Here is a 10,583-nt window from a genome sequence, read left to right as displayed (position 1 = left end):
AATTCAAGAGAACTATCAACTTATAGCTTCCCCTTGAAAACCAATCCATCAAAAGCTTTGAACCACCCTAGTGAGCCCTTGTGTGAAATATTTTCCAAAACCATCGGTGAAATCACAAGATTTTGGTAGAAATTGCAACTAGAAAATTGAAGAGGTTTTTCCTTTAAAAGCTCACGGAAGAACCAGGGAAGAAAAATGAGATATTTTGGTTGTAAAAGTGGAATAAAAAGGGAGCAAACAGCCGGTCAAAGCTTCTGACCGGCTGTGCCACGTCAGAATCCGGCCGGAATCTGGCCGGATTTCCGACCGGATTCTTGGCCGGATTCAAGGCAGTGGCTGATCAAAAATTTTTTCAAAACGGCTGGGCAATCCGGCCAGCTATCCGGCCAGAAACTGGCCGGATTTCCGGCCGGATTTGGTCCCCTTCACATTTCCAAAATTTTTTCTTCTTTTCCAAGTTTAAAAGCTGCGCTCCTCCGCTCGTCCAACAAAAGATCCATAAAATGAAAACCCTAATTTTCGGGGCGTCACAATCTTCCCTCCTTAAAAGAATGTCGTCCTCGACATTCCAACCCATATACATCCGGTCAAGATATTGCTCAGTAACCAGTCAAGCATTAGAATTCAATCTAATCCAACTTGTATTCACCAGGTGCAATTTATTTTTCCCCAAGGTCAGTCAAATACTAGGAATCATTTTAATCTCACTTATCGTAATTCATGATCCAGTAAAGCATGGCTTATATAATAATCACTTATCAAATTCAAGTACCAAATATCACGCCAATCTAACTTATCCAATAGTCATGATCCAATAGGGAGTTAAACGCGTAACCAGATAAAACAGGCAAAAGGCTTGATGCCGGACGTAAAGTCCCAGAGATTTGGAAGAAATTCTGGATACAACGAAGCTTCAAATCAAAATGCATCTCTGGTGGTGCTGGACAACACAACAAGCTAGCACAACGGCTAAGCTTCACCAAAGAATTTCAATTCAGTACGTTGGCCCTGGTGGTGATGGACAACACAACAAGCTAGCACAACGGCTATACTTCACCAAAAGCCTCAGTTCAAGTATTTGTCCCTGGCGGTGCTGGACAACACAACAAGTTAGCACATCGGCTAAACTTCGCCAGAGAGCCTCAGTTCAAGTATTTGTCCCTGGCGGTGCTGGACAACACAACAAGTTAGCACATCGGCTAAACTTCGCCAGAGAACCTCAGTTCAAGTATTTGTCCCTGGCGGTGCTGGACAACACAACAAGTTAGCACATCGGCTAAACTTCGCCAGAGAACCTCAGTTCAAGTATTCCATCTCTGGTGGTGATGGACAACACAACAGGCATGCCTCGCCATACGAATGGTGGTGCTGGACAACACAACAGGCAATGCCCCACCAGAGAGGTTCAGTTCAACCGCTACAAAAGAGTAGTAGCCGGTCTACAACCACACCAGTACGAATGAGTTCAAGAGCAGGGTCAAAGCAGAGTCAAACACTTCAGGTTCATGGTGCATGAGTACGAATAAGAGTATAAGTTCAAGTTCAAGTGCAAGTTCAAGTTCAAATCCCAGGATCATGAGTAAGAGCAAGAACACACTGGCCTAACCTCTGTCCAGCAATTCACATTCGTAAGCAGTCACAAAATTAAGTCCACATTCAGGTCACATACTGATCACATTCCGTATATTCAGTCAAATTAAGTCCATTAAGGTACGTAAGAGCACACTAGCCTAAACAGGTTCAAGTCTCAAGTAAGCTCAGTCCAATCGGTTCCAGACAGTTCGAGTTCTCCTATCAACCCAATACAATGCTTTCGGAGTTCAACTTACTAAGGTTGAAGTATTGGCATAGAACCAACTATAACATATGTTGCGCACAAGAAAATCTCACCAAGTTTTCAATTCATATTCAGTCCTAGGGACCTATTAAATTACCAGACCATCCATCAATTTCTCCCATGAACACGGAGTTGGCTAAACCCTCGGTCATAACCCTTTACTCCCAGTCCTGCTACCATACTTAATAGAAGTCTATAATCATAGGAAAACGGGCATAACTAAGCATAAAAGAGCTTAACGCGTATACAAGTTGCAAAACATTAAAAATCAGGTCATGATTCATTACATGTATCAAAAGTTATAGCATGGTTTAGAAGTTACAAAACAAAACCAATATGTCCAATATTGCACATAGGCAATTAGGTGCCACCAAGATAGAAAGTATATATAAGCAGGATATAAATGGCCTCCCAGCGTGCACTACCCTTTCTAAGTCCATAGTTAAACCAAAGGGTTCAACTATTGCTAATTTCAATCAAATCATACACCCTTACGCAATTAGATCCAATAAAGCCATAACGCAAGCGGAAACCAAAGGGTATCCCTTCAAAATTCAAAATCTTTAATAAGCAAGCCACCAGCCAGAGCACTCTCATCCCCAAAACAACCAGGCTCCAAGTTAGAGTCTCAGCTCCAAGTTCAACCCAAGAGTAAGTACAACTTGCCAACTTACGTGTCAAATGGAAACCAAATCAATTCACACTAACTTGTACTCTTGGATACAGTCACTCTATATCTTGAAGTTCCTCAGTCCGTACATTTTAAAAATTGGCTCGCTCTTCTTGAAAGTCAAGAATTTTAGTACATAAGAAGAGTATTCAAGTAACCAGAAATCTTATCAAGTTCAAGATTCACATTATTAAACATAAGCTTGCCATTCTTTCAAACATTCGGGATAGATATATATATGTTTTTTTCCTTCGTGTAAAGCGTGGACAAATTCAAGTGTGAGACTATACAATCAAGGGGAAAAACTTAGTTTAGAAATTGTTATCCTTGTTTTAACCCATCATATGTCAAATTAAGCAAGTCATCAGTTATTCACAAATTTTCAAATTTGAACTTCAAGTAAAATTCACATTTTTACTAAAATCGGCAAATTACACATACTTAAAGCGTATATATCTTATTTCCAATCATCGCTTGCAAATAAAACTAGTACATCCTAGTTTTTCTTTAAAATCCAAAGCATAATTCCTTTAAAAGGTATGTGGGCGGAACAATACATTTTATTTCTTTGGTACCTTTTTATCTTGGTTCAAAATCATCATACAGGAAGTTTGACTATCGAATCTCGGTCTCTTATTCTCCATAGCCCGTACTACCCAGTACCTCAACTCTTTCCACAATTAGAAGTATACGGAGAATTCAAATTCGTCTAATCCCATATTTTCCTTCCATAGAAATTCCAAGTAAGAAACTCCCAAATATTCCATTTCTTTAACCCCTAGGAGACGATAGATCCTCGTTCACATACTATTCAAATGAATCTCACAGTCAGGCATCCTAATCATTCACTCTAGGATACGCTACAAAGATCTGAAGCCTAAGCTCTGATACCAACTGTAACGACCCCATTTTCCCCAAAGGCGAACCAGAGGGGTCAACGGGCCGTCTGCCCAGCTCTCGCCGGGACTCAGTCGATCACTACAGTCCTCAAGCAAATACAAGATAAAATCTCACATTTACCTCCAAAGTCAAACCCAAATATCAAGGCAAGCCCAAACTTTATAACAAATTACATCAAAACTCAATGTGTACAAGAGATATCCGTCCATCCCAATTCAAACAATCACCCTAGCTCAATTATTACACAAACGAATCCAAATCTAAACTATACAAGTTACATGCCTTCCGGCACACAAATAATGAAATACAGGCGCTTCCTTTGCCTCGATTCCTGTGGGGAGAAGAAAACATTTGGGGATGAGCTAGAAGCTCAGCGAGTGAACAGTAAAATCAATAATCAAATAAACTTTACAGTAGTGCATGTAAATGATGTCATGATTCAGTGATCAAAGATGCGTATATTGCTCTTTGGAGCCAGTGAAATCCTTGTACTTAAATATCCAACGTTCCCTTAAATCAAGTAACAGGTAAACAGACATAAAGAGCCATCGTGCTCCAAAAGATGCATAAACAGTAGTGGAGACGTTAGTTCTAAGCACAAGATTTTCCCAAGATCTCATCGGAGCCAAAATGCGATGGCACACACACATACACAATGAGGTGCAATCGTGTAATCAATGCAAGATTGAGTTCAAAAGTAACTTTCAAAGAAATAGTTAAGGTTCACTCACCAACCACGGCACACGAACCTTTTCCAGCATACATCATGACCTTGCTCAAGTTAGCATCCTAGATTACAATATCAAGTCAAATAAGAGGAATTCTAAACTTAACGAGTTCCTGCCACCTGTTGGCATTTTAATCATAAGTAAAGCTACACTTATCCGATCGAAACAAATCTTATGGCGTTACGAAGCTAAGACATATGCCAACATTTCTTATGAAGACTTCCAAAGTCAAAACGTACAATTTCAGGGTCAAATATCGAAATCTAGGAGAAAGAACGAAAACTGTCATAAAACAGGGGTTACGGGGCAGTCATGGGTATTTCGGTCAATGCACAAGCCACAGTACTCCAATAAATCTGAAATTTTGCAGGCAAGTAGTCAACTCATATATCTACAAGTTCCATGTTTTAAGCAAAAGTTGATTCGGTCTACAGGACAGAGAAAATGACAGTCCAAGTTCAGTCCAGAAACAGGGAAAAACTGAAATTACCCTTCTTGACCCAACCGTTGCATATAACCATCACGAATCACAATTAAGGACTAGAATCCCCACTTAACATGAGACTAGCCTATACAAATCATGTACAAGCCAAAACAAGAATGAAGTAATATAGAACTTAATCCTCCCAATTGCCAACTCACAAGAATTTCCATAAAATGAATCAAGATCAATTCAAAGTCAAAACAAACACATACTCTCAAAAATTGGGCGGCATAACCCCTAGATTTTACACATTTCCAACCTACCATTCAAATACCAATTCTCATAACAATTAACCATAGTCACCCATGTGGTTCATACACAATACCATACATTCAATTAAGCCATAACTTCCTTCAATCAAAGCCAATCAAAAGCTTATAAGTCATCCTTGGAAAAATCCCCAATTTGAAACCCTAGAAACCGGAAATCACACTACAAACATAAATTTTCTGCAATCGATCACAATTAACGCATAAGAGCTTCATTTATCACCAATTCAAACCATCAATCCAACATTAATCATGCCTATTATATAAAATCAGAAAATGCTCAATACATTAGAAATTCACCATAATTTCCTTAAACCCACAAAATACTCCACAAAATGATACACATGGCCACCACAAATCATTAATTAACCAATATTAAAACCAAAGGAAACTTGCATATCCAATCTTACCTCAAATTCAAGAGAACTATCAACTTATAGCTTCCCCTTGAAAACCAATCCATCAAAAGCTTTGAACCACCCTAGTGAGCCCTTGTGTGAAATATTTTCCAAAACCATCGGTGAAATCACAAGATTTTGGTAGAAATTGCAACTAGAAAATTGAAGAGGTTTTTCCTTTAAAAGCTCACGGAAGAACCAGGGAAGAAAAATGAGATATTTTGGTTGTAAAAGTGGAATAAAAAGGGAGCAAACAGCCGGTCAAAGCTTCTGACCGGCTGTGCCACGTCAGAATCCGGCCGGAATCTGGCTGGATTTCCGGCCGGATTCTTGGCCGGATTCAAGGCAGTGGCTGATCAAAAATTTTTTCAAAACGGCTGGGCAATCCGGCCAGCTATCCGGCCAGAAACTGGCCGGATTTCCGGCCGGATTTGGTCCCCTTCACATTTCCAAAATTTTTTCTTCTTTTCCAAGTTTAAAAGCTGCGCTCCTCCGCTCGTCCAACAAAAGATCCATAAAATGAAAACCCTAATTTTCGGGGCGTCACAGTCCACAATAGCCCCATGATAATTTTGAAGTGGACAATTGATTTTAATGCTCATCCAGAGTCCTCAATCGCCCCTCTTTGGGTTAATTTTCCTGGACTGCCACTGCCTTCTTCGACATGAAGTTATTACACAAGTTGGGATCCCTACTTGGTAGACTGTTTCAAGTAGATTCTGCTTCGTCCAGTTTGAAGTGGCTATCAGTTGCTCGAATTCTAGTTGTGGTAGATGTTGCAAAGCCTCTTGTTCAACGACTTTACGTTGGTGATGAAGTCCAAGGACAATGGCAGAATGTGACATATGAGAATTGGCCATCATACTGCCCTTTTTGCAAGCTCATAGGTCACTTGGAGGATGAGTGCTTCAAGAAAAATCCCTCCCTCAAGCCTGCTTGGATGTCGACGGCTGTTAATGTCAGGAAGCAAGCAAAGCAGATTTATATGCCATTTTCTAAGGAGGATAAAGGAAAAGACAAGGTGTTAGATAGTGAACATGTTGAACAACAAACTTTAAGATTAGGGGAGTTACAATTGCGTGAGCTCAGGCCAAATCAGTTTGAAAACAACTTGGTGGATACTGATGCAAGTGAGTCGAAAAAATGGCTCACAGATTCAGATAATGGCCCCATTGAGCATGTTGGGACATTAGAGAGGAAGAAGTAGGTTTTTGGGCCGGTCCCTAAGGAAGACAAAGGAAAAGAGGAGAAGTTAGATGGTAACTGTAGTGGGGCCAATATATGGATGACACGTGTCAGCTCAGCTAAACCATGCCTGAGCTCGGCCACAGATAACCGACAGCTCAGATACATTAGTTCGGGAAAGGGAGAGGGCCAGCTCGGCTGAGGCCGCCGCCTTTCCATGAAGTGGGCCTTGTGGGCCGCCGCCTCCGGACCTTTAGGGGTCATCATACGAAACCCTAGAAAGATTCCGAACCCTAAGGGGACTCTGACTCATATATGAAAACTACCACCCACAAGCCTATAAATATGGCATCACGCGACAACACAAGGTACGCTATCTACAGTGTTGTATACTGTTACCCTACTCATAAGCTCTATTGACTTGACCGTCGGAGTTGTTCCGGGGAACTAGCTCCGCCGTTTGTCTATTTGCAGGTCGGTTAGCTCACCTCGCCTGCTCGCTCCCTCTCAGCTCGTTTAGCCGTTTTAGCTTAACTTGGATCGTGTTTTTGGCAGTCACATCAATTGGCGCTGTCTGTAGGAAACATGTAATTCTTCTCTTGCGAATCATGCCCAGGACTAGGTCTCAGAGGAACGCTGAAGGATCCAAGGGGAATGAGCGAAGTGGCCCCCAAAATCCCCCTCGGGGTCCGACTCTTGGAGACGAGGGGACAGGCTCTCACGAATCCCGCCTAAACAGCTGGTTCAGATGGTGGCGGAAAACCTACCTACCTTCGAGGCAATCATGAACTACCTCAAAGGGCAGACGGGAGGTCATCATGACCAGGAGCCTTAGGTCCAAGGAGTGGAAGGAGTTGGGCTGTCAGAATCCCGAATGGGGAGTCCTAATCCCCGGCCGAAGCGGGCGCGCAGGGAGCTCACGCTGGAACAGATCGAGGTCATGGAGCCTTTCCACAAGAACTCCCGAACTGAGTACCCGGAGCCCTTCCAAAGGTTATCAAGGGGAGAGCTCTCCCCACGAAAAGAGCAACACCAAGTGCAGGACGAGTTGGACCTACTCTTAGACCCTGAGGCGGATAGGTACATTGCTTCCCCCTTCGTGCCCGATATTGAGGACTACCCGGTGCCTGCGAAGTTGAAAATACCGAGCATGAAATCTTACGATGCAACCACGGATCCGGAGGATCACTTGTTCGCATTCCTGACGCAAATGCGCCTGCAAACAGCCGCGGATGCAGTCAGATGCATGACCTTCCCAATGTTCCTGGAGGGAAAGACACGTCAGTGGTTCCAGGGACTTCTTCCCAGGTCGATCCGATCTTTCAGCCAGCTCGCGCGACTGTTCTTAGCACAGTTCGTTTCGTCGCGAGCCTTATCCAAAAGCACTGCTCATCTGATGACTATCCAGCAAAGGCCCGAGGAGTCACTGCGCGAGTACATGGTACGCTTCAACAATGAATCCCTCCAGATCCGGGACCGGGATGACAAGGTGGTCATGGCCGCTTTCATCAATGGCCTGCGTAAGCAGAAGTTATACACCGAGCTCGTGGAAAGACCTCCCAAGTCCGTTCTGGAGATGCCAGACCGAGCTCACGAGAAGGCCAATGCTGAGGAGGCTAATCGCCTGAAGAGCGCGCAGGAAAGACAGAGGGATGACAAACGCAGAAGGAGTGCCGATCAGGAAGACGGGCGGCACAACCAGGGGCGAAAGAATACCTACGACCACCTGCCTAAGAGGCAGCCCTTGGGAGGTGATAAGCCCTGGACCTCTCTCACAGCGTCCTGAGCTCGGGTCCTCGCTGTGATGGAACAAGAAGGGCTCTCCCGGCCTCCCCGACCCTTGGCCGGGGATAAAAGTAGATGGGATCAGGGTTTTTACTGTGTATATCATCGTGATATGGGACATGATATAGAGGATTGCCGCCACCTCAAGAAAGACATTGAAAAGTTAATCAGACGAGGCCATTTCGGACAGTTCATACGTGACAAACGAGCCGACCAGAGGCAGGGGAGGCATAAGCAGGAGCGCCTGGGCTACTCCCGGGACCGACCTCAGAGGCCCCGTGGCCGAACTCCTGAGCAAGAAGTTCAGAACTTAGCTGGGATGATTAATACCATTACAGGAGGACCAGTTGGAGGAGATAGTCACACTGCTCGACGGCACAACCGACCTCCACCCAGCTGAGAAAGCTCGAGCAAACGACTGAAAATGTACAAGAAGATCATCTATGGACCAGAAGATGCAGTACCCCTGGCCTCTAATAACCACGAGGCCATCGTGATAGAGGTCATCACATGCAACTATAAGGTGAAAAAGGTATACATCGACAATGGAAGTGCCATCGACGTGCTGTACTACAAAACCTTCAAAGAGCTGCAGTTGGAGGACAAATAGCTCGTCCCTGTCCGAACTCCATTGGTCGGCTTCGCAAGCCCCCCGATAAGGATAGAGGGAATGATAACCCTCATGGTCACAGTAGGGGCATCACCAAAGTGCCAAATTGTTCCCGTGAATTTCGCGGTGGTAAAAGAGCCTTTATCGTACAACATGATTTTGGAACGGCCCACCCTGAACGCCCTCCGAGCTGTCTGCTCGACCTTGCATCTCAGCATGAAGTTCCTTATGCCTGCGGGGGGGGTGGCAGAAGTGCTCGAAGATCCGGAGGTAGTTAGAGCCTGCTATATCGCGACTCTCAAGGGCAAGGAAAAACTAGTTACTCAAACAACTTGTTTAGAGCCCTGGGAGCCCGAGGAGAAAAGGGAGAGATTGGAGACAGATGAGGGGTTGATCGAGCTGCCGGTTCGCCCAGAACGACCGGAGCGCACAGTCAAGGTCGATACCTGCCTAAGCGAGCTGACTCGAAACTCGCTAGAATCCCTTTTAGAAGAATACGCGGAGATCTTCGCCTGGAATGCGGAGGACATGCCAGGGATCCCCTCCGAGCCAGCGGTTCACAAGCTACACATGGACCCCAACGCCCAACGTGTGAAGCAGAAAAAGAGGAATTTTGCGCCAGAGCGAAATAAGGTCGTCAAAAGCGAGGTAGGCAAGATGTTAGAGGCCAAGATCGTGAAAGAGGTCTATTACCTGACCTGGCTGGCCAACTCAGTGCTAGTCAAGAAAGAAGAAAGAGCTTGGAGGATGTGCGTCGATTTCACTGACCTAAACAAGACTTGCCCTAAGGACTGCTACCCCCTTCCGCGGATTGACCAGCTTGTGGACTCAATCTTGGAATACGAGAGTTTTTGCTTTTTGGACGCCTTCAAAGGGTATCATCAAATAGGCCTGGATGAGGAGGATCAGAAAAAGACCTCGTTTATCACCGAATACCGCACCTATTGCTATGTCACCATGGCATTTGGGCTGAAGAATGCAGGTGTGACCTACCAGAGGCTGGTCAATAAACTGTTCAAGGGCCAGATCGGTCGAAATATGGAGGTCTACGTGGATGACATGTTGGTAAAGAGCCGGACTCAGGAGTAGTTCATCGCTGACCTTAGGGAAATCTTCGATGTCCTTCGGAGTTCACGGATCCGGTTAAACCCCAAGAAGTGCACATTTAGGGTCAGGTCAGAAAAATTCCTAGGCTACATGATTTCCAACGAGGGGGTAAGAGCTAATCTGGATAAAATCAAAGTTATCATGGACATGGCTCCTCCCCGAACTATTAAGGAGGTACAACACCTGGTTCGGAGGATGGCCGCTTTGAATAGGTTCTTGTCCAAATCGGCGGTTCGGGATTCTCCTTTCTTCAAAACCCTGAGAAGAGGTCCGCAATTCGAATGGAATCTGGAGTGCCAGAAAGTATTTGATGAGCTGAAGGTCCACCTTGCCCGGCTGTCGACCCTAACCTCTCCCGAACAAGGTGAAACCCTGTTAATCTACTTAGCTGTAGGAGAGGAGGCCGTTAGCGTGGTGCTGGTACGGGAGGAAGACAAGGTCCAGAAGCCCGTATACTATGTTAGTCGCACCCTACAAGGGGCGGAGGCGAGGTATTCTGCAGTAGAGCGGTACGTCCTGGTGTTAGTTCATGCAGTTCGAAAGCTCAGGTCGTACTTCCAAACTCACCCAATTGTGGTAGTGACGGACCAGCCCTTAAAACAGATTCTCT

Source organism: Coffea arabica, chromosome 4e, assembly GCF_036785885.1.
Source record: "Coffea arabica cultivar ET-39 chromosome 4e, Coffea Arabica ET-39 HiFi, whole genome shotgun sequence".
NCBI classification, from domain to species: Eukaryota; Viridiplantae; Streptophyta; class Magnoliopsida; order Gentianales; family Rubiaceae; genus Coffea; species Coffea arabica.
The sequence above is the reverse complement of the archived record's forward strand: the minus strand, read 5'-3'. Positions refer to the sequence as shown.